This window comes from Helianthus annuus, chromosome 13 (assembly GCF_002127325.2).
Source record: "Helianthus annuus cultivar XRQ/B chromosome 13, HanXRQr2.0-SUNRISE, whole genome shotgun sequence".
NCBI classification, from domain to species: domain Eukaryota; kingdom Viridiplantae; phylum Streptophyta; class Magnoliopsida; order Asterales; family Asteraceae; genus Helianthus; species Helianthus annuus.
In genome coordinates, this window is record NC_035445.2 from 4379091 (window position 1) to 4403939 (window position 24849).

General features: G+C 37.8%; 1 long non-coding RNA gene across 1 annotated transcript; it reads left to right on the plus strand.

Moving 5' to 3' along the window:
* Positions 1–2347: 2347 nt before the first annotated feature.
* On the plus strand, positions 2348–2764 carry LOC110902413. Its single transcript, XR_004876004.1, has 3 exons — positions 2348–2368; positions 2447–2521; positions 2607–2764. It is a non-coding gene; the product is annotated as an uncharacterized LOC110902413 (long non-coding RNA).
* The last annotated feature ends 22085 nt before the right edge of the window (positions 2765–24849 follow it).

The window sequence follows — 24849 nt, forward strand, 5'->3', positions numbered from 1 at the left end:
TCTTTGAGGTACAACTTTTTTTGCCAACGAAACAACTTTTATTGCACAAGTGATTTTTGTTATTTTTATGTGTCAGCAGTTCATCTATGCAAGTGGTCAAAGTTTGTATCACGGGTTAAAGCTGAAATACAGATTCAAAACATGATTTTTTTTTCTGTTATATATGGAGGTTGGTTTCTGATTTGTTGTTAGTTTTAGATGATATGAATGAAGAAGATGTAGTTGTCGGGGAATTTAATATGCCTATAACAAGCTTCCCACCACTAGATATCACTAATTGTCTGTGTTTTCATGCTATAATGATTAGTTGTAATTCTAAAAAAGGTGATATTTTTAGTTAGTTTGCAGGAAAACTGTTGAGGTGTTTACGCCATTCACTTTGTTGTGACATGTGAATCCGTTTGTATGCGGCCATTTCAGATAAGTTCTCTTTTTTCAGATGTTACTCTTGCAAGAAGACAGTTGGGTATTAAAATGTAATTAAGGGATATGGCTCTCTTGAATATAAGGTTAATTTCGTGTTTTTTCTTTAACCGAAGTGTATTAATATGACTTTGATGATTTTCGAACCATGTTGCTATGTTTCAGTAAAGAAGAAACTAAGATTTTTGAGTCTATTGGCAAGGCATTTTAGGTTCCTATGTTCATGTATTTTCTATGACATGTTAACCTTTTAGTATTCAGCCATGGTAGAATTTTTTTTTCTTTAAATGTTTACATGTATGAGCCTATGCAGCTGTCGTTATGTTGTTGATAGCTTATAAAGAAGACAAGTGGGTATTTAACGTGACATAGGAATGTGAGGCGATTGTACTATAGCTAAATTTAGTATACTCTAATCCTATGGTTTTGCAACTTGGGGATGGTTTGCAGTTAATTTAATGGTTTTGAGATTAACTAAAGTAGGTCGGTGTTTTGTTGGCTGCGTTTCTATGCCTTCGATAATTTCCGGGCTATGATTCTTTGTTTAAGTTGACAAGAAGGTGAGATCTTTGAGTCTATCGGCGGAGTAACTGAGGTTATTATATTCATATCTTTGCTAAGTATGAGTTGGGAATTTCAACTAAAAAAAGAAGGTTAATATATGTGATCTTCATTGTTGCAGGTTCATACACTACATGGGGACATCACATGAAGGTCATGTTGCAACACGCTTTGCAAGACTACATATGATATCTTTAATATGGTTTATCCAATGAAAATATCAAGGTAATTTTGCAAGGTTTATGTAGGGATATTAGTTTGATTAACGTGTCTTGACTAGAAAGTCTCTACTATATGGATTAGTGTGTATAATTCATATATTTTACATATGTTACTACCATGGTTAAAGCTAATGATCCATGCAACGAAGAAAGTCGCCTTCGAAGTCTCTGTTAGCTTTTGTTCAGACCTTTATATTCTCCAATAAGATCGCAATCTTCTTGAAATCCTACTATCCGTTAGTATTCTTTCTATTAACATGTATATATATCTTAAAACGATTCATATGCTTAATTTAAAAAGATTTTCTTGATTTAAGAAGATTTACAAAGGAGAGCCAATATATATTAAGTGTGATTAAGTTTGTGGTCGGTTTAGTGAAGTTATCGAAATTGTGTGTACTTTTGCAGAAAATTTTGGATGAGGTCGGTGAAAGTGACGAGGAAAGAGATAAGATGCTTCTTTAGATAGAGCAAGAATGTTTAGACGTGTACAAGTGGAAAGTTGACCAAGCGACAAAGTCAAGAGCACACCTTCTTCAGGCGTTGGCTGATGCTAAACTTGAACTCTCCACTTTGCTTGCATCGCTTGGAGAGAAAACGTTTGTTGGGATTGTAAGTAATGTGCTACTTCTGTTTTGTTGAGTTTTTGAATGAACTTGGGCGCTTATTTATTTCTTATGTTTTGATATGTAGCTTGGAGAAGACTTCAGGAACGATCGAAGAACAACTTGCTGCTATTGCACTGGCTTTGGAACAATTGTGGAAGAAGAAAGATGAACGGATAAAGGAGATATCGGATGTGCAGGCACAGATACGAAAAATATGTGGAGAAATTGTAGTGAGCAGTGCGAGAAATCAAGCTGTTAATGTTGACATGTCTGATTTATCCTTGAAGAAGTTGGACGAGTTCCATTATCAACTACAAGAACTTCAGAAAGAAAAGGTAATGTTGACTTACGCCATAACAAACATGGGTTTGGCTCTGCTCGCTATTGATCTTGAATTCATGGGTCCAAATTACTTGATTTCAACTGCGTTTACTACTTAAATTATTGCTTTTATGTTGCTGCAAATCATATTCGAAGAGGGCTACAGACACTTCCAGTGCAAAGTGGGCATAAAAGAAGTCTGGCTATGATGTTGGAACTTCCGTTCAAGCAGAGGTCAGTTTTTTTTGTTTAATTTGTATAAAATTTGGCCTTAGAACATCTATATAAAAGATACAACTTTATTGGTTTCAGATTACTGAAATAAAACCGTTAGAGCTTAAATTGAAATTCGGTTCCGGCTTACATGGGCGGATACATATCACCGAGGTAACACGTTTCTTACCTTATGCTCTTGATCTACTTATTTCTGTCATGGATATGACAATATGTGATTAATATTGGTTTTTAATAGGCGAGCGATGGTAATGTTTCGGAGAACCCGTTTAGTAACTATAAGATTGGGCAGGCAACTTACAGCAAAGATCGTGTCTAAATCTAAAGCCGAAAAAAGTAGTAATATTCGGTTCGAGCTGTCCATCAAACCATCTGTGCTTACAGACCAATCAGTCGCGTGTGCGTCACAATATTTCAGCTATTCAATCGGTCAAAACGTAAATGGGTTCGTATACAAAGTTGATAAGGATTGGGCATGGATAACGATAACTCGGGATATACGGGCTCAACTATATATTCTCGACAGTGCAAGTGACCCCGTTGAGCTTCAAGATTTCCAGAACCAGTATCCCATTGGAAAACGAGTATCCGGTTATATTTTAACCACTTACAAAGATAAACAATTGTTGCGGTTAATTTTACATCCACTAGGTGGTATGACAGATGATAGTGAAACTGTCACGTCTCCTATCTAAAATACTGCCAGGTGTCAGTGGCTTGATTGTGCAAATCGATCCACGTCTGTCCGGTAAAGTTCCTTTTACCGAATTAACAGATTCGTGGATATCGAACCCGTTGTCGGGGTATCACGAAGGGAAGTTTGTCAAATGCAAAGTACTCAGCATCGGCCGTTCTGGAAGGGGTGCGGTTCATGTTGATCTGTCTTTGCGCTCGTATGGAAGTAATCGATATGAAAAGATTGAAGAGCTTAAGTCTGATATGATCATAGAGGTAAATATGTTTGTGGTTTGTTTTTAGGGGTCTGAATTTCGGTTATCGGCCGAAAAGATGAAGTAGCTGCAAGTAGGGGTGTTCATTATTCGGTTAGAAAGGAATAAACCGAAAAACCAAACTGGACTAGAACCAAAAAAACGAACTGAAATTTAATTTTGTTGTTGGGTTCATAACTGTAACTGAATTGGTTATTCAGTTATCCGGTTCGGTTATCATCTATCCATAAACAAAGATCCAGTTGCAAGCAGGGGTGTTCGTTATTCGGTTAGAAACGAATAAACCAAAAACCAAACTGGACTGACACCATTTTGTTGGGTATGAATCAGATGCCATTTTGTTGTTGTCTATGTGCTTGTGATAATGCCTCTATTTTGATTGTAACTTATACTTGAAAGATTGTATAAAGGATATGGATATTATAAATAGATGTAGGTTTTTTTGTTGGGTATGAATCAGATGCCATTGTTTTTTGATGAATTTTAAACTTTGGTTCTATTGAAGGATGAGGAACAAATGAAGGTTTGATAATTGAGTTTTTTTCTCATAGAAACGCGGAACGGCGAATGCTTATTCGACAAACTTATGCACAAAGTTACATTGAAGATATTCTTAAAGCACTTCACAAGGAACTTACCTATAGACTTCGAGGTAAACATTAAGTTTACTTAGATTAAAGTGGTTGCAAGAGGTTGGCTTTAGAGGGTGTTTGGGACTCCTACGATTAAAGCTAGGTAGTCAAAAGCGTTAGAATAACCTGCAGTTTTTGGCCGAATCGGATTTCGAAAAACTATACGTTTTTGACATTTCATTGCTGAAAAAAGCTGTTTTTTTGCCTAACCCGGATGTCGAAAAAAATTTCGACGTTTTTTGCTGAATAAACAGGCTGATTTTGGTGTTTTTTTGCCTAAAAAACCTGCAGTTTTTTTCCGAACCAGATGATGAAAAAAAACCTACCCGTTTTCGACGCTGAAAAAACAGGTCAGATAAATCATTTTTTTTCCGGTTTAAAAACCGGTTTTATAATATAAACGTTTCCATTTTTCCGGTTACCCGGTTTTCCTATAATCGGTTGCGTTTGCTGTGTTCGCTTGAAAAAAAGTGCAAATTTTTGGCTGAAAAATGTAGTTTTTTGCCGAACCGGATGCCTAAAAAACATGCAATTTATCGACATTTTTTTGCTAAATAAACGTGCAGTTTGTTGGGGTTTTTTTGCTTAAAAACCTGCAGTTTTTTGGCTAACCGGATGCAAAAAAAATAACTGCACTTTTTCGTCGTTTTTTGCTTAATAAACAGGCCGGTTTTTTATTTAAATAACCTGCAGTTTTTTTCCGAACCGGATGCCGAAAAAAACTACACTTTTTTGATTTTTTTTTGCTTAATAAACAGGCTGATTTTGGGGTTTTGCTTAAAAAACCTGCACTTTTTGGCCGAACCAGATGCCAAAAAAACTAACGATTTTCGACGTTTATTTGCTGAAAAAAACGGTCTGAGAAATCGTTTTTTCACGGTTAAAAAACCGTATTTATAATATAAACGTTTCAGGTTTTTCCTATAGTTGGCCGCGTTTGCTGTTTTCGCTGGAAAAAAAGTGCAATTTTTTGGTTGAAAAGTAGTTTTTTGCCGAACCAGATGTCGAAAAAACATGCAATTTTTTGACTTTTTTGTTGAACCAACATGATGTTTGTTGGCTTTTTTTTTGCTTGAAAACCTGTAGTTTTTTACCTAACCGGATGCGAAAAAAGGGATTTTTTCGACGTTTTTTGCTGAATAAACAGGCTTATTTTGGGTTTTTTTGGTTAAAATAACCTGAAGTTTTTTGCTGAACCGGATGCCGAAAAAAACTACACGTTTTCGACTTTTAGTTGCTGGAAAAAAGTTGTTTTTTTGCCTAAACCAGATGCCGAAAAAATGCACTTTTTTGACATTTTTTGCAAAATAAACAGGCTGATTTTGGGATTTTTTGCTCAAAAAACCTGCAGTCTTTTGCCGAACCGGATGCCGAAAAAAACTACCCGTTTTCGACGTTTAGTTGCTGAAAAAAAAACGGTCAAAAAACTCTGGTTTTTTTTAAGATGCTTCATATTACAAAACTTTGTTTTTGAATGCAGCATTGGCTTTTACTAAATGGACCTGCACAACTAATGTTGGAAGTACAAAATGAGTTTGATTTTTTTGTTCTTTAAAAGTTGCATACAATAGTTTTTTGCTATATAATCATTAACTATCAAATTGAATGCTTATTTTGTTTTGGATGTTTTTTTACGGTTAGAAAGATTTATTTTGCTTATATTGTTCATAATTTTGTGAATATATGGAAGATTCATTTGTTAACTAAAATATCTTCATGATTTCAATTTAATAGAGGTGGCAAGATGAGCGGGTTAGGTAGCAAGACAAAAATATTTGAAATGAAATAAATCATATTTAAGTGCGAGTCACATAATTTAGTCTTTAGAGAATTAGTTGCCTAATAATTTAGTCTTTTAGAGTTATAGTTGCCTAATTTTATTTGCTTTATAGGTCATACGTTATATTGTACTTTCATTTGAGGTAGGGAAGCGAAAGTTTATGATGAAGTAATTGTGGAAGCTTGGTGATGGGATCTAATGCCTCTTGACATTTGCTTCTTAAAACCTGTTGGTAATGGTAATTTAACTTCGGATCAACAATGTGAACTTGTGAAGTAATAATGAAAGCTATTTTTGACCTCTTACAAACCTTTACGGATTTCATTTTGGATAAACATCAAGTGCAAGTACATTTTCATTTCTTTATAAACCGAAAGATAGTATGGTTGATGCTCCTTAATAGCCTTTATTCATGAAATTATAAATATATTTAAATTATACACTTTAGTCTTTCTCATAAGAGTACAGTAGCTATTATAGTTGCTTTTAAATTGTGCCATGTAGCTTTTAATTTTACAGCTCAACTTTCATCTTAATAAATATATATCTGGTACACACGTAGAGAGAGAACATAGTCACCACCGCTCAGCAAATGACGAAAAGAAGAATCGCTAATGACGAAAAGAAGAATCGCTGATGCACTCCCTCTAACCAGTAAGACACAACTCGGTTGCCGAATCTTTCTTCCATGTGGATTTCCTCCGTTTGTTTGACGCCGATGGTCTATGTTGATGAAGCCGTTGTCAATTTCGATGCTATTGGTATATATAAAGTTGTTTATAAAGAGATCTTCAATAAGTTGTGATTTTTTTGTCCTATTCATTTATTTCAATTATTTCATGTACTCTCTAACATTTTCGTTAATATTTCAATGTTTATAAAATTATAATTTTTACTTCACAATTTTAAAGGGCTTAATTTTCCTGTTTAGCCACCCGTGTAACACACGGGTACTTAGACTAGTATGAAATAAAATCATTCGGAGACATTGAATTTATCATTTTAAAAAAGCAATTTAGAGGATCAATGGGTGGTTGTGGTGTTTTAAAACACTAGTTTAATTTTGATGGAAAAAATTAGCTAAAAAAGAAGAGATGTAATAAGACTTGAACTTGAGACCTACTTGTTGGAACACAAGGAGATTTACCACCATACCATCTTTGTTTTTAATACTATGGGGTCCAACTAATTTATTTTATGGGGTCCTTGAAAAATTTAACATATCGGTTCTACTATTTTTTTAAAAAAAACTTTGGGGTCCGTGGACCCCGACCCGCATCATGTGGGTCCGTCCCTGGCGTCAGGGCCGGCTCTGAGAATTTATGTACCCTGTTCGAGCTTGAAAAATGCCCTTAGGCCTTAATGAAATTGAATATTGGGCTCATAAAAGGTTTAAAACTAATGACAATGAGCTAATAACTAATCTAAACCATAAAAATAGTTTTGTAGGTGAGTCAAATTTGTTTGTATGAGTATACCCTATTAGTTTATTTATTTTTATATTTACATATCAATTTCTTTTAAATAACGTGCCCTTCGAATTATCGGGCCCTGGCCGGTGGTCCTCCCCGCCCACCCTAAGGGCCGGCCATGGGTGGCGTGGTAAAAAAAAAGCTCGGGAGTGGAAGGGGCTTGAAAGTATCCCACTATTTTTTAAATCAATCAAGCAATCAAAACTATCTCAAATACTGTCGAATCCCCAAATCCCTGAAGTCGTTCAGAGGGTTTGGCGGTACTAACCTTAGATTCGGTGAGCTCCGGTTCGGGTTCATCCTCTCGTCGTCACGGTGACGGTTCCTCTTGAGGGATGTCGGGTCTTGGGCTGCAGCCACAGGTAGATCTAGTTAGAGGGCCCGAGGGGGTTCACCCCGTGGGCACTCCGACGCTCAAGTCAGAATCATGTATGGCAATGATAATTATAAGTGCAAGTAAAATGTATATATCCAGGAAGAGGGAGCAGAGATATTGGATATGAGAGGGAGAAGTAACCTTTTTTGTGGGGAAAATATGTTTTGTCCCTTCTTGGAGAAGGGAGTTCTCTTTATATAGTGAGACATTTGGGCCATAGCCCTAATGGGCCGATCCAAGAGTGGGCTTATCAGGACATGGCCCACTCAAACCAACTAAACATACCGAGAAAGACACAAGTGGGCTCGAGCCCAGCCACCAATCTAGGGCGATAAGCCCAGACGAGGAGCCTAAGCGGGGATCCTCGTCGTCAAGTCATCCTTAGTCCCAGTCTATTCACTCATGAATGGGCGCAGGACTTGTTCCAGTCCCTGACAATCTAGGCGGGTCGTTATCCGCCCTTCAACTGTTCCCCCTATCCGTCGGGTAGGCTTAGTCTAAGGCACGTCATGCCAAACCAATCTACTTTGTTGTCCTTGGGATGACCTTGCATTTAGTACTTAAAATAGCCAGGCGACCCCTTAAGTAGGGTAGCACAATACCTTACTTTAATTTATGCCTCCTTGAAGGCATTTTTTCCAATGCACTTGTTCGATAGTGCTTTTTTATAGCGTTTATGCTATTTAGACCATCTTTGCATATACTTCTTAGATGCATTTCGATCAGAGTACTCGTTCGAGAGTAATTTCTCAAAGGGCATCGACCGGGATGCCTTGTTTACCGTGTTGTACTCTTTGTATTGTGTTCCTCTAATGAGGGTTTTTGTATTGCTTGAACTGTTAAAACTTTCTCATGAATTTTCTTTGTTCCCTGTTTAAGCCGTTAAGACTTTCTATGGGTCGCTCTGTAACTTTTTAAGTTGTTAAAGCTTTGTATGGACCCGCTTTGTGACTCGTTTGAAACTTTGCATAAGTTTGCTTCGTAGCTTGCTTGAGTTGTTAAAACTTTTCTATAAGTTTGCCTTGTAACGTGTTTGGGTTGCTAAAGCTTTCTATATTTTGCTTTGTCGCTCGTTTAAGTTGTTAAAGCTTTATATAAGTTTGCTCTGTCACTGGTTTAAGTTGTTAAAGCTTTGTACAAGTTTGCTTCGTAACCTGTTTGGGTTGTTAAAGCTTTCTATAGTTTGCTTTGTCACTCGTTTAAGTTGTTAAAGCTTTATATAGGTTTGCTTTGTCACTCGTTTAAGTTGTTAAAGCTTTATATAAGTTTGCTTTGTCACTCGTTTAAGTTGTTAAGGCCTTATATAAGTTTGTTTTGTCACTCGTTTAAGTTGTTAAGGCCTTATATAAGTTTGCTTTGTCACCCGTTTAAGTTGTTAAAGCTTTATATAAGTTTGCTTCGTAACTTGCTTGAGTTGTTAAAGCTTTGTACAAGTCTGCTTCGTAACCTGCTTGGGTTGTTAAAGCTTTCTATAGTTTGCTTCGTAACTTGCTCAAGTTGTAAAGGCTTTGCCTAGGCCCACTTTGTAACTTGTTTTAAGTTGTTAAAGCTTCTGTTGGGCCTGTTGTCCAATGGCGTTTGGGCCACTTGGACTTTCATATGCCTGCTTCGGCGTTTTTTGGACGTAGTCGACTTAGTCCTAGCCCCACGGCCGGGCTTTTGCCTTGTTTTGATTAAGGCGGTATGTCTGTATGCCTATGTACATGTTCATTTTATTGTAAGATCGTTCGGCACGTCTGCCTAGATGATCCTGTTTGACCCGTTAGCAAGGTCCTCAAACCGTTCAGGTTTTTTGCTCTTCAAGGAGGGGTGGCATCTTCTCCTTTTGGAGGGGTTTTATGAGGCCTTTAAAAACACTTGTTATGTAAAGGGAAACTTCCTATGTGAGTCCTTGTTAAGGGCTCTTTCCTCCCCTGAGGGGTGTTGTAATTCTCTAAAAATGGGTGCCCATGGAATGTGCAACCCTCTACTCTTGGAGAGACTTCTTTAAACGTATGCGACCCCGAGATGGGGCTCCTCTTCTTTGGAGAGATACTTTCTAAAACACAGACCTGTGGCGGAGATCTTTTCTTTTCAAGGAAAGGATTCTCCAGATTCGAAGTCCCTTGTCAAGGGGGCTCCCCCCCCCCCCCCCGTTTTTTTTTTAATAAGTTGTTCAGGTGCGAAATTTCAAGGAGGATTTTTCTCATATATCAAATCCCAGGGATGTACTTTCCTGTCCTTAGAAGGAACTTTACCAATACTTGATCCTGTAGCTGGGTGCACTTCTGTTCGTTGAATAGACTTCTGCAATACTTAATCCCATGGGAGGGGATACTGTCCTTTTCTTGGGAGAAACTTGTTCCTGTTTGTTGAAGAGACTTACGAGACCCCTAATCACATAGGGGGGACATCCTCATTTTTTCGGAGGTGGCTCCTCCAAGACTTAATCCTCAGATATACTAATCCCCATCGTGAAACTCCCACTTTAATTACCTCCCACATTTAAGTTTCAAATAATGACACGTTGGATCCCTGACTCATTTACTCCCACTTTAATTACCTCCCACATTCCTCTTGTATTTTCATTCAATTCAACTTTTGATTAATGACCGAACGGCCCCTGTACTTCCTTATTTCATATTCTTGGAAGGAGCTTCTTCAAGGCTGAATCTCGAGTGAGGGATATGTTCCTTCCTATTCTTGGAAGGAGTTCCTTTAAGATTGGATCCCGCTGGAGGAATGCGTTCCTTCCTATTCTTGGAAGGGGCTTCTTTAAGACTGGATCCCGATGGAGGGATATGCTCATTCCTATTCTTAGAAGGGGCTTCTTTAAGACTGGATCCCGCTAGAGGGATGTGTTCCTTCCTATTCTTGGAAGGGGCTTCTTTAAGACTGGATCCCGCTGGAGGGATATGTTCCTTCCTATTCTTGGAAGGAGTTTCTTCAAGACATAGTCCCGAGGAAGGGGTATGTTCCTGTTTTATGAAAGGAACTTCTAAAATACTTGATCCCAGAGAATGGGATATTCTTCATATTCTTGGAAGGAACTTTTCCTGGACTTAATTCCATGGGAAATATAAGTTCCTGTTCTTGGAAGCGATTGCTGAGGTACCTTATTCACAAGAGGAGGGATTTTCTTGTTGACGGAAGTGACTATCGAAACGCTTTAGCTTTTAGGAGAGGATATCGTTTTGTTCCGACAGATAAGGGTTTCTTGAGCACGACAGACCGTAGGGGGATTTCACTTTCCCTTAAAGCGAAGATGCACTTGCTAAGGTTTCTCTTTTTTTCTGTAGAATCTTTGTAGATGGTAGTTGATGGGAGGAGGTCACTTACACCTAAGGTATAGAGTATAAGTGTTGGGAACTTATCTCGCGGATTGTCCTGCTCAGGTTCTTTCCTTCTTCAAGAGAGGGAGCATCTGGATTTTCCTTAAGGGCTAATACGTAATCCGACGATTCTTTCGCCTTGAGGAGGGAAGCCAACGACGTAGCCCAGACTCCTCATTTCTTCAAGTGAAGGATTGATAACGTGATCCTCTAATTCTTTTTTCTTCAGGGAAGGAGCCAAATACATAACCCAGGATTTTCCTTTCTTCAAGGAAGAAATTAGTAAGGCAGTCCATGCCCTCTTCCCCCTCCATCCTCCCCTTTTTTTTGTTGTTGAGATCTTCGAACGAGAACTTATGGAGGGGCTTAATCCTTTTCGGAGGAGGTAATACAAAAATAAAGATCCTTTCGAGAAGTCTTCAATGTAGGACCCAATGGTGTTATACCATGCTAGCTCCCCAGTTCAGTGTTGTCAAACGTAGTTGGTAATACTGAACTTATAAAATAAGTTGTGGGAACTTCCTTATTCATTCCTTGATCGTCCAAATGTCCTTTAGCCTGAGCGTCTAGACCATCGGTTTTGAATAAGGAATATAGTTACTTTTGATGAGTATTGAAAGTCTTCTAAATCATAATCACTTCTAATGAGTGATGTCTTTATCCGAGACATGATAGCACGCAAAGATATAGCTGATAGATGTATCCGGCAGATTAGCATATGATTCTTTGTTGAATGAGAGTAGCCCGAGGTTAGCAAAAACTCTGTCCCACAATATCCCCTAGACATATTATGTGACAACTGGCAAAAATAATGGTAATTCCGTACAACTTAAGCACTTGATTTAACGTTTAATTACGTTCATTACGATTTAATTATTGCATGATTAGGTCGTACAAAGTCTAAAAATCATACGACATGGTTAAATATGCTAAACCATATTGAAACATTCACTGCGTCGCGAGAAAACTGCAAACTATGTCCTAATATGTTGGCAAAATGCTGAAAACACTATTCACCTGAACACATTATTCATGCCAGCAAGTTCCGAAAACTGTCTGAACGAGCGACGAAGGGCATGAACGCACTTTATAGAGGAAATACAAATAAAAATCCCTAATTAGGGACACTAAATACCAAAACATATTAAACTTTCCGAAAAAAAAAACACCTAAACATAAAGTGTCCGATCCGTGCCTAACTATAACAAAAAAAAAAAAATAAATAAATAAATAAATTGTCCGCAACACTAAAATACGGCATTTTGATGTCCGTAGAACTTGTAAATAATATTTTACAACTTAAATAAGCTTGGAGATATCATTGGGATATCCGAAAACACAAGTTACCGGTGTTTCATCGCAACTTACGTAACTTGTCCCTTTTTTTTTAATCCGACGGACTAGTAAACAATATTCTTATCACCTTAACGCCTAAACGAAGCATCTAGCGAACTAGTTAGCGATATTTTGGCGCGCCGCAAATGCCTTGAATAAACGCCTTAGCATCAATGGTAAATTAAAATCATAGCTCCCGGTATTAAACTATAACTTTCATATAACACCCGATATCGAACCGTTGAGCGAACTAGTGGCATTTTAACCATCCAAAACCCATACCTACTAAACTAGTAAACTATATAGACTTTTTATAACTCTAAACTATCATTACTACCCTAATTAACCTGATTAGATCTAATAGCTAAAATATCTAACATAATTAAAAATTCTAACACATGTCTTGTTATAAAAAAAAAAAAACAAATCTTGTGGCCATACCCACAAAAATCGGCCAAACATGACCCTACTAAACCACCCTATGAATTCCTAGAGTGATGGAGGATAATGTTCAATATCTTGTCATTTTTTTTACCGTCCAAGATTTGCAATAATTAAACAATATAACCTACCTCCTTTCTAATATTTGCAAACACCTTCAAAATTCATAACACACCCTCTTTGTCTCTCTACCTCACGGCAGCCCCAAACACCCTCACTTCTTTCTTTTTCATTTACTAAACTCACCAATTTAAGCTTTGTTAAGCCATTTTAAGAAGGTCTAACGTGCTTGCATACATGAAGCACCATTAGAGATCATTTGGGAGCTTTCAAGCCTTCTTAATCTTCATCATAAGGTCCATAAATCTTTGCAAAGTTGTAAGACTCTACACACCCACTTTTTAAGCATGATTTATTATGTAGATTATGTACAAATGTTCATCTTGAACCCTACAACAAAATCAAGCTTAAAAACTCTAATCTCACAATAAAAGTCTAATAAATAAGATGTATATTGTGTTGGTTATGTTAATATGTGTTAGATTATGCTTATGTTAATGTTGATTATGTTAAAGTAGAGTGTTTACAAAGATGATCTTGTGTAAATTAGACTAACAAGGATGATCTAAACATTTTTATGCTTAGATCTTAACAAGATCATCATCCATATAATACATGAACTTTATATTAAACTTGAAAAAGATTTATGGCCAAAATAACTTTTATAAAAAAAAAAAAAACATCATGATGTACACTATAAAAGTGTTAAAAGTATGTTAAATTTATTTTCTAGTAAACCTATTAAAAGATTTAATAAGTGCTATCATTTTCATATTAAAAATGTAATTAAGAATATATAAAGTTCAAAAGTTATATGGAAAATTATGTGGAAAATATTACTTGAAAAAGTAGTGCTTTGGAACTTGATTGTGATTATGGGCTTAAACGTGAAACTAATACATTTTTAAGACGTGGAAAACGCCATAGTTTAGGGGAAATTATGGCGAAATTTTCTAAAAATCTAATCACGTTTAAAGTATAATTAACGAGGTGATTAACGGGGTTAAACGTGATTAGTGATCTTAATTGTCATTAAGAAAGTTTTAACAAAAAGGTTTAAGTCCTAAACTATGAAGGTTTTTGATAAAACAACTTATATATCTTTATAAGTTAAAAAAAAAGAGGTTATTTATTATATCTATGTATATATTTTTTTTAGGGAGAAAAAAAAATATATGTATATATTTTACAACCTTTATATGTGTATGTGTATAAATACATGTGTATTGTGTGTATGTACTAGAGTTAGGATTCTACAAACTAAACACAAAATACACTACACATAACAAACTCCAAAAACATGTCGACGAAAGAATGTAAAATACATGAGAAAACGAATGCAAGTTATATTACACTTTGACATGAAGCGCGGATAACGGACAATCGGACCTCGGGCGAACCGTACAAATAATATATATATTTCGACCAAATAATATATATGCATATAACACCAAAAAAAAACCGACGCGAAATATCAAATAAATGTCATAGCGTATAAATGTGTCGCCATCGGCAACTGTCACCATATCGACACGACACGAGATGGATACTTATCACGGACGACACGCGGGCGTTCTCGACGATAAAATACATGGTATCGACTCCTACGACGAACTCTAAAAACAATAATTTTTTGACATGGAATATATATATTTATTTTGACGCCAAAAGTTTCGGAAAGTGTAAAATGAAAATCACCAAGTGTACACATATACAAGAATATACGTATGCGAATACATATAAAATGCACTCAAAATACACTTGTAAAAATACAAGAATACTTGGTTTGATAATGGGCTAGTAAAAGCCCATTTATTTAATAAGTTGGGCTAAGCCCATTAATATGTAAATTGGGCTAGGCCCGAATGCACTAATAATAAGGATTAAGCCCAACAACTTAAAAGACATGGGCTAAGGCCCAATGAAAAATATATGTATATTTTTAATAAAATATATTCTAAAAATACATTACAAATACGGTTTACCTACACCTAGAAATACGGTATACCACACGTATAAATACGGTATACCTGCACGTATAAATTCGGTATACATACACGTATGAATACGGTATACGTATACATATGAAATACGCGAATACATAACGATGTACTCATATACACTTGTTAAAGTGTACACTCATAATGAATACCGTACATGTACATTATCATATATACAATGTTAAAAATAAATATTTTTAACAACTATATCTTAAAAAGATATACATATACATATATATTTGTGAAACAAATATATACCTAAAACAAACCGATCATACGTATACATGTGAACGACGTTCACCGAACTTAAAGATATATATTTTTGAGGAATATATATTTCATACAACAAACATGCGTCGTGCACGGCACAAAGACGCTATTGGACCCGGTCCACTTATACTTGTACGACACAAGGACTTATACATGCTATACCCATAAATACTCGTGCGAAGCACGGATACATACAAAGGGCGATGCCTGTTCTAACACATTATGAACTCAAGAAGTGTATATATATATAATAAAACGAACATACGAAACAAATGTCAACATATTTAAAATACACAAGGGTTCCATATACAATAATGTTCAAGATGAGCAACGTGTACATAAATTAACATAAACCCAAGTGTCTAATGAGTTAGAGCACTTGTAGGTTATTACGCGCTAATTGGATACCCGAACTGCTAGCATACATACGGACGCAAACTTGTGAGTTCATGTCCCCCTTTTCTTTTAAACGTTTTTGGTTTTACAACTCTCGGGGGGAAATACATGTTACTATGGTATGGTTAAGCAACAAAATGAATTAGTAGATCACGTGCGAATAGGCTGATACTTAAAGCACCATTAATCTTGTTTAAGACCACGGAACAAAGGGGGTAGATCTATCGGGTACAGGGCGAGCCCCACTCATGGGTCCTTGTGTGGCCACATGGAGTTTCCTTTGTTACCCTCGCCGGGTGGACCGGTACTAAATCGCTTACGGGTTGGTGGCTTCCTATGTCGGCACACATATTAATGTCCTAGCTACACATTAATGATCAACATGTTCATTTACGCTTTACATACCAGATTTCGATACTTGAACTTTCAAATGTTTTACAGATTCATTTGATGATTACGAACTTAAAACACATGAACTCGCTCAACTTTTGTTGATGTTTTCAAACTTACATGTATTTCAGGTAACTAAGTGGATCTTGGTGCAACGAATTATGAAGTTTCAAGTTTAGTATGAAGTCGATGTCATCCGTATTTTGGAGGGTTTGATCCATATATTCCGTCTTCAAACGGGACATAGGATGCAAAACCTCGTTATTTCAAAAACTTTATTTTGAACAAGTCTTGTTTGTAAAACTTATAAACTTATGTCGTCTTTTGCTACAAAACAACTTATGACTTGTATCTTTACATTATGGAATGGATGAACATCGTGTATGTTTTATATCATATAGTTTGTTTACTTACATCGTATGCTGTGGAAACCGATCAAGTCACACTACGCGCTTCCGCCTTTGACACGGGTGTGACAGGTTGGTATCAGAGCTTCGATTGTAGTGAACCAGGATTCCTTCTCGAGTCTAGTCTACAATCACTAGGATCCTCTCATGAAAACGGATTTACAAAATGCATGGTTTTCATTGCATACACAAAGCACAAGATCCACTACCCAAAACGTATTTCAAAAATAAATAAATAGATAATGTCCTCGCATTGTTTAGGCGACATTAATTGGGGCTTAGTCTATGTGGGATAGACTTGATAAACTAGATCGACTCACACAACTTACGTGGTTATATTTGACAAACATATAATTGTACATACATATATATATATAATAAATAATGAGATTATTTATTGATATATACATACATGTTGTACGGATTATTTTTGCCTGGGTACTATAGCTTCATCTGCTAGTATTGGTGGTTACGACGACCCTGACTTTATGGATACCTCTTTGGACTAGTTCATGCACTTTGCGGAAGACGTCCCTGTGGAGGACGATGTTTTAGCCGCACCACTCCTGTTCCACGAAAGCATCATTATTGGCCATTCCGATGGCGATCATCGCGTAGCGATATTGCCAAATGTTGCGATCCACCTAACTGTTGCTCCCTTTATTATGGAGTTATTTAATGACGAGGACGAGATCCCCACCTTGCAGCTATAGGTTGAGACTCTCTGTAGGGGAATCTGGAGATGGAGCGTCATGCTGACGCAATGCCATCATCACCACTAGCCTACCCTCCACCATCTATTCCACTACCACCATCATCACCACCACACCATACCTCACCTGTCGACTTTGATATCTTCATTAGAGCTCACGTCTTAGCGCTCTAACAGCAGACGAGGGCCCTTTCTTGCAGTATTTGTTTTTAAGCTTGGGGAGGAGCGTACCTATCTTCGTAGTCTAATCTTCCCTACCCCTCTCCCATCCCCCTACCCTTAAGGTATTTATTTGCAAGCACTTATGCTTGGGACTAGAAGACTCACTCTTGTGGGATATATGAAGACTATGTACTAGCTACGACACTTGAAGACCTTGAAGAACAATGTGGAGAAAAATATTTTGCCACTTTTATATATATATAAACTTGCACGACCGGGGTAATGTAGCCTCGTGCCCTTTTGTTTTCTTCACAAAACAATGTATCAAGTTGTGGATATATATATATAAAAGTTCAGTATTATATTTTCTTTATTTGCACATTGTGCTTTATTCTATGCGTGATTGATTGGTTGTGGATTATTGTTGGGTTGGATGGTGTGATGATTAGTATTTATTTATTTATTTAATTTTTTTTAGCCGACAATATTTATCATTATTAAATATCTGTCTAACCCGTTCGTTACTTGTGTGTGGAAGACTATGGCACCGAAACGGAGGAACTTTAGGCGCGACACCTCAGACCCTATGCCTACTACACAGGCAGAACTGAATCAGCTCCTTGAAGAGCGAATCTCGCAAGCAATCGCCCAATATGAGGCCAACCGCAATGAACACAGTGGCGGATCTGGTGGAACTGGCGGCCAAGGTCAGGGAGGCACATCTGGTGGCAACACCACAAATGGGTGCACGTACAAACAATTTCTCGACTGCAAGCCTCTCAATTATGATGGTACTGGAGGTGCAGTGGCATTTGTACGATGGACAGAGAAAACTGAGTCCACTATTCGCATGAGCCGATGCACTCCTGAACAGACAGTGGTTTACGCTACAGGGCTATTTGTGGACGGAGCTCTAACTTGGTGGAACCTTCAGGTTCAAACTCTAGGAGACGTTGCAGCCTACGGGCTAACTTGGGAAGAATTAAAGGAACGAATGAGAGAAAAATATTGTTCTAGAGCTGAGCTGCAAAAGCTGGAGACAGAATTTTGGCACCTTGAAATGGTAGGTGCCGACGTTTCAGGATACACCCAGAGATTTCATGACTTATCACGAGTGATTCCGTATATGGTCACTCCGGAATTCAAAAGAGTCGAACGATACATATGGGGTCTTCACCCTGAGATCAGGAGTCTAGTCAGCTCGGCACAACCTACCACCATAACTCAAGCTGTTACCTTAGCAGTGAGCCTCACTGAGGAGGCAGTGAGAATGAAGAAGATTCCTGCAAAGGGTTCGCAAAAGAAGGAGACTCACGTAGAGTCTACTAGTGGTGGAAAGCGAAAATTTTCACACTCTAACAAGGGTATGCGTGTGAACAACAATGACGGCACCAATACTAACAAACGAAGGGAAGTAAACCCACCAAGAGGTGGCAAGGCTTTCACAGCAACCAACGAAAGTAGGGGTAAAGGCTATTTAGGCACCCTGCCTAAATGCGACAAGTGTAAGTATCATCATGAGGGCCATTGTGCAAAGTGTGATAAATGCGGTAGAATAGGCCACTATAAGGAAACATGCTGGGTAGGAAGGGGAAAAGGAAACACAAACCGTGGAGGAAATGGTAACAACAATCAAGGTAGAAATGACAACGGGAATGGAACTGGAAACAGAAATGGAAACAACAATGGCAACGGAAATGGAGCTGGAAAGGGGCAAGGATGCTACAACTGTGGTGACAACGGGCATTATAGGAAGGATTGCCCTAAGGAAAACCAGGCTCGTGGGAGAGCTTTTGTGATCGGAGCCCGAGATGCACGACAGGACCCGAACGTTGTTACGGGTACGTTCCCTATAAACCAACACTTTGCATCCGTTCTATTTGATACTGGCGCAGATTTTAGTTTCATATCTATAGAATTTAAGAATATACTTGGCCTAGATTCGAGTAAGCTAGATGTCCCGTATTCTATAGAATTGGCGAACGAAAAATTAGTCGAAGCGGATGAGGTTATTAAGGGTTGTACACTCGAGCTTGGGGAGCGAAAATTTTCTATCGACCTTTTACCCGTTGGGTTGGGTAGTTTTGACGTAGTTGTCGGAATGGATTGGTTGTCCGACAACCGGGCGGAAGTAGTTTGTCATGAGAAAACTATCCGCATCCCACTGCCAAATGAAGAAACGCTTGTAATTCATGGGGAGAAGCTTGAGACACCCCTACGAATCATTACGTGTATGAAGGCGCAAAAGTGTCTCCGAAAAGGCTGTATAGCTTTCCTCGCCCACGTAGTCGACAAGGAAACCAAAGAGCCGAAGCTAGAAGACATCCCTGTCGTGAAAGAATTTCCAGAAGTCTTTCCAGAAGACTTACCTGGACTGCCTCCACAACGCCAAGTGGAGTTTCGAATTGATTTGTTGCCAGGAGCAGCACCAGTGGCGAAATCACCATATCGGTTAGCTCCGTCAGAAATGCAGGAGTTATCTACTCAACTGCAAGAGTTACTAGATAAAGGATTCATTAGACCGAGTTTCTCACCTTGGGGAGCTCCGGTACTATTTGTTAAAAAGAAAGATGGTAGCTTTCGCATGTGTATAGATTATCGGGAATTGAACAAACTTACTATTAAGAACCGATACCCACTACCGAGAATCGACGACTTGTTCGATCAACTACAAGGCTCAAGTTATTACTCCAAGATCGACTTGAGATCGGGATACCATCAGTTGAGAATACAAGAAGAAAGCATCCCCAAGACGACTTTTAGAACTCGTTACGGACATTACGAGTTTCTCGTTATGCCATTCGGCTTAACAAATGCGCCAGCGGTGTTCATGGACCTCATGAACCGCGTGTGTAAGCCGTATTTGGACAAGTTTGTGATCGTGTTTATTGACGACATCCTAATATATTCACGGTCAAAGGAGGAACACGAACAACATCTAAGAGCTATATTGGAGCTTTTAAAGAAGGAACAATTGTATGCGAAGTTTTCTAAATGCGAATTTTGGATTCGCGAGGTGCAATTTCTCGGACACGTGGTGAACGAGAAAGGAATTCATGTCGATCCGGCTAAGATCGAGGCGATAAAGAACTGGGAAGCGCCTAAGACCCCCACCGAAGTACGACAATTCTTGGGATTAGCAGGCTACTACCGAAGATTTATAGAGAATTTCTCAAAAATTGCTCAACCGCTAACGTCCCTAACGCAAAAGGATAAGAAATTTGACTGGGGCGAGAAACAAGAGGCGGCTTTTCAGATACTGAAAGATAAACTTTGTGACGCACCTATTTTATCCTTACCTGACGGTACCGATGACTTCATGGTCTATTGTGATGCATCGCATCAAGGTCTCGGTTGTGTGTTGATGCAACGGGACAAAGTCATCGCGTACGCGTCTCGCCAATTGAAGGTGCATGAGAAAAATTATACCACGCACGATCTTGAGCTAGGTGCGGTGGTATTCGCGTTAAAGATCTGGCGTCACTACTTATATGGTACTCATTGTACAATCTTTACAGATCACAAGAGCTTACAACATATATTTGATCAGAAGGACTTGAATATGCGGCAACGACGATGGGTCGAATTATTGAACGATTATGACTGTGAGATAAAGTATCACCCGGGCAAGGCGAACGTCGTGGCGGACGCCTTGAGCCGCAAGGAACGTGCAAAACCTCTGAGGGTGCGGGCCTTAGAGATGACCATACAAACCGATCTCACCTCTCGGATTCACAATGCTCAACAAGAAGCGCTTAAACCAGAAAATATACGAGCCGAATTTTTACGAGGAATGGAGGCACAATTGGTGCCAAAGGAGGATGGAACACTGTACTTTATGGGACGAATTTGGGTTCCATTATTCGGTGACCTACGAACGATTATACTAGACGAGGCTCATAAGTCAAGGTACTCTATACATCCGGGATCGGATAAAATGTACCAAGACTTAAAAGGATTTTATTGGTGGCCTAAGCTTAAAAGTGACATTGCTACCTATGTCGGAAAATGCCTTACATGCGCCAAGGTTAAGGCGGAATATCAAAAGCCTTCAGGATTACTGCAACAACCTGAAATTCCCGAATGGAAATGGGAACAAATCTCGATGGACTTCATTACTAAGTTACCCCGAACCTCAAGAGGTCACGACATGATTTGGGTAATTGTTGATCGACTTACAAAGTCTGCACATTTTCTACCGATCAGTGAGAAGGATAGCACTAAGAAACTGGCTGAAATATACCTCAAAGAGATCGTGGCACGACATGGAGTGCCTGTTTCTATTATATCGGACCGAGATGGTCGGTTCGTGTCAAGGATATGGCAATCATTTCAAAAGGCCTTTGGATTACAACTGAATCTTAGTACGGCCTTTCACCCTCAAACGGACGGCCAAAGTGAACGAACGATACAGACTTTGGAGGACATGTTACGCGCTTGTGTGATGGATTTGGGTGGAAATTGGGATACCCACTTGCCCTTAGTGGAGTTCTCATATAATAATAGTTATCACACTAGCATTCAGGCCGCCTCGTTTGAAGCTTTGTATGGACGAAAGTGTCGATCCCCGCTATGTTGGGCGGAGACCGGGATAAACAACTCATTGGTCCGGACTTAGTTCAGGAGACCACAGACAAGATCATTCAAATACGAGACCGTATCAAGGCGGCTCGCGATAGACAAAAGAGCTACGCAGACAAGGGGCGCAAACCATTAGCTTTCGAGGTCGGAGACATGGTATTGTTGAAAGTCTCGCCTTGGAAGGGCGTAGTAAGGTTTGGTAAACGTGGAAAGCTGAACCCACGCTACATTGGACCTTTCGAAATACTGGAAAAGATCGGAACAGTTGCTTACAAATTGAAACTACCAGAAGAGCTTAGTAGTGTACACGACACGTTTCACGTGTCTAATCTCAAGAAAAGTCCTACTCAAGAAACGGTCGTCATCCCAGCGGACGAGATACACGTTAACGACAAACTCCAATTTACAGAGGAACCTGTTGAGGTTACAGACTGGAAAGTGCACAAGACACGGAGGAGTCGTAGGAAGTTGGTTAAAGTTCGCTGGAACTCGCGTCACGGACCCGAGTATACGTGGGAACGTGAGGATCAAATAAAATCCAAGTACCCTCACCTGTTTCAAGACTCCCCTGCAACCCGTAACACGACTTGAATTTCGGGACGAAATTCTTCTAACAGGGGGAGAATGTGACAACTGGCAAAAATAATGGTAATTCCGTACAACTTAAGCACTTGATTTAACGTTTAATTATGTTCATTACGATTTAATTATTGCATGATTAGGTCGTACAAAGTCTAAAAATCATACGACATGGTTAAATATGCTAAACCATATTGAAACATTCACTGCGTCGCGAGAAAACTGCAACCTATGTCCTAATATGTTGGCAAAATGCTGAAAACACTATTCACCTGAACACATTATTCATGCCAGCAAGTTCCGAAAACTGTCTGAACGAGCGACGAAGGGCATGAACGCACTTTATAGACGAAATACAAATAAAAATCCCTAATTAGGGACACTAAATACCAAAACATATTAAACTTTCCGAAAAAAAAAAACACCTAAACATAAAGTGTCCGATCCGCGCCTAACTATAACAAAAAAAAAAATAAATAAATAAATAAATTGTCCGCAACACTAAAATACGGCATTTTGATGTCCGTAGAACTTGTAAATAATATTTTACAACTTAAATAAGCTTGGAGATATCATTGGGATATCCGAAAACACAAGTTACCGGTGTTTCATCGCAACTTACGTAACTTGTCCCTTTTTTTTTAATCCGACGGACTAGTAAACAATATTCTTATCACCTTAACGCCTAAACGAAGCATCTAGTGAACTAGTTAGCGATATTTTGGCGCGCCGCAAATGCCTTGAATAAACGCCTTAGCATCAATGGTAAATTAAAATCATAGCTCCCGGTATTAAACTATAACTTTCATATAACACCCGATATCGAACCGTTGAGCGAACTAGTGGCATTTTAACCATCCAAAACCCATACCTACTAAACTAGTAAACTATATAGACTTTTTATAATTCTAAACTATCATTACTACCCTAATTAACCTGATTAGATCTAATAGCTAAAATATCTAACATAATTAAAATTTCTAACACATGTCTTGTTATAAAAAAAGAAAAAAAACAAATCTTGTGGCCATACCCACAAAAATCGGCCAAACATGACCCTACTAAACCACCCTATGAATTCCTAGAGTGATGGAGGATAATGTTCAATATCTTGTCATTTTTTTTACCGTCCAAGATTTGCAATAATTAAACAATATAACCTACCTCCTTTCTAATATTTGCAAACACCTTCAAAATTCATAACACACCCTCTTTGTCTCTCTACCTCACGGCAGCCCCAAACACCCTCACTTCTTTCTTTTTCATTTACTAAACTCACCAATTTAAGCTTTGTTAAGCCATTTTAAGAAGGTCTAACGTGCTTGCATACATGAAGCACCATTAGAGATCATTTGGGAGCTTTCAAGCCTTCTTAATCTTCATCATAAGGTCCATAAATCTTTGCAAAGTTGTAAGACTCTACACACCCACTTTTTAAGCATGATTTATTATGTAGATTATGTACAAATGTTCATCTTGAACCCTACAACAAAATCAAGCTTAAAAACTCTAATCTCACAATAAAAGTCTAATAAATAAGATGTATATTGTGTTGGTTATGTTAATATGTGTTAGAGTATGCTTATGTTAATGTTGATTATGTTAAAGTAGAGTGTTTACAAAGATGATCTTGTGTAAATTAGACTAACAAGGATGATCTAAACATTTTTATGTTTAGATCTTAACAAGATCATCATCCATATAATACATGAACTTTATATTAAACTTGAAAAAGATTTATGGCCAAAATAACTTTTATAAAAAAAAAAACATCATGATGTACACTATAAAAGTGTTAAAAGTATGTTAAATTTATTTTCTAGTAAACCTATTAAGAGATTTAATAAGTGCTATCATTTTCTTATTAAAAATGTGATTAAGAATATATAAAGTTCAAAAGTTATATGGAAAATTATGTGGAAAATATTACTTGAAAAAGTAGTGCTTTGGAACTTGATTGTGATTATGGGCTTAAACGTGAAACTAATACATTTTTAAGACGTGGAAAACGCCATAGTTTAGGGGAAATTATGGCGAAATTTTCTAAAAATCTAATCACGTTTAAAGTATAATTAACGAGGTGATTAACGGGGTTAAACGTGATTAGTGATCTTAATTGTCATTAAGAAAGTTTTAACAAAAAGGTTTAAGTCCTAAACTATGAAGGTTTTTGATAAAACAACTTATATATCTTTATAAGTTAAAAAAAAAAGAGGTTATTTATTATATCTATGTATATATTTTTTTAGGGAGAAAAAAAATATATGTATATATTTTACAACCTTTATATGTGTATGTGTATAAATACATGTGTATTGTGTGTATGTACTAGAGTTAGGATTCTACAAACTAAACACAAAATACACTACACATAACAAACTCCAAAAACATGTCGACGAAAGAATGTAAAATACATGAGAAAACGAATGCAAGTTATATTACACTTTGACATGAAGCGCGGATAACGGACAATCGGACCTCGGGCGAACCGTACAAATAATATATATATTTCGACCAAATAATATATATGCATATAACACCAAAAAAAAACCGACGCGAAATATCAAATAAATGTCATAGCGTATAAATGCGTCGCCATCGGCAACTGTCACCATATCGACACGACA